The sequence below is a fragment of the Danio rerio genome, chromosome 5 (genome assembly GCF_049306965.1).
Source record: "Danio rerio strain Tuebingen ecotype United States chromosome 5, GRCz12tu, whole genome shotgun sequence".
NCBI lineage: Eukaryota > Metazoa > Chordata > Actinopteri > Cypriniformes > Danionidae > Danio > Danio rerio.
Window position 1 is genome coordinate 70,971,592 of NC_133180.1, and position 618 is coordinate 70,972,209.

Here is a 618-nt window from a genome sequence, read left to right on the forward strand (position 1 = left end):
GTTTTCAAGAACATAAGCTGGCTTTTTATTCTCCAGGCTTAGCTTTTGGGATGGGTGGAGGGGTTGGACCTGTTTGTTCTGGTTGCACCTGTTTTCATTCGTTTAAATCACACCGGATCACACAGATTTACAGTATGAAAAATTAACGCTTTCAACACTCATTCTGTGGATTTACATAAAATGACATGGATTTCTTCTGTTAAGCTGATTATATTTTCTATTTCATTCATTCATAATTATCAGTGCATAAGAATGACATAACATGAAGGTGAATTATCCGAAAACTTAATGCACTATTAATCCAAAACTAAATTAATCCAAAAACTCACTCATTTTAATTTTAATGCTTTCCAAAAATGTTTAAATAAAAATATAACAGCAATAAAAATGGATATTCTTTAAATGCTTAAGTTAATTTAATTAAATTTTTAATTGAAAAACAATCTTTTTAAATAATACAATTTAATTGTTAAAAATAACATATAATGAGGCTAAATTAATCCAAAAATTCTGATTTTTTTTCTTTTTTTTACTCATTTTATTTTTAATCCTTCAAAAATTTATCAATGAACGGATTATCCTTCAAATGCTCATGTGTACAAAATCTATAATTTATTT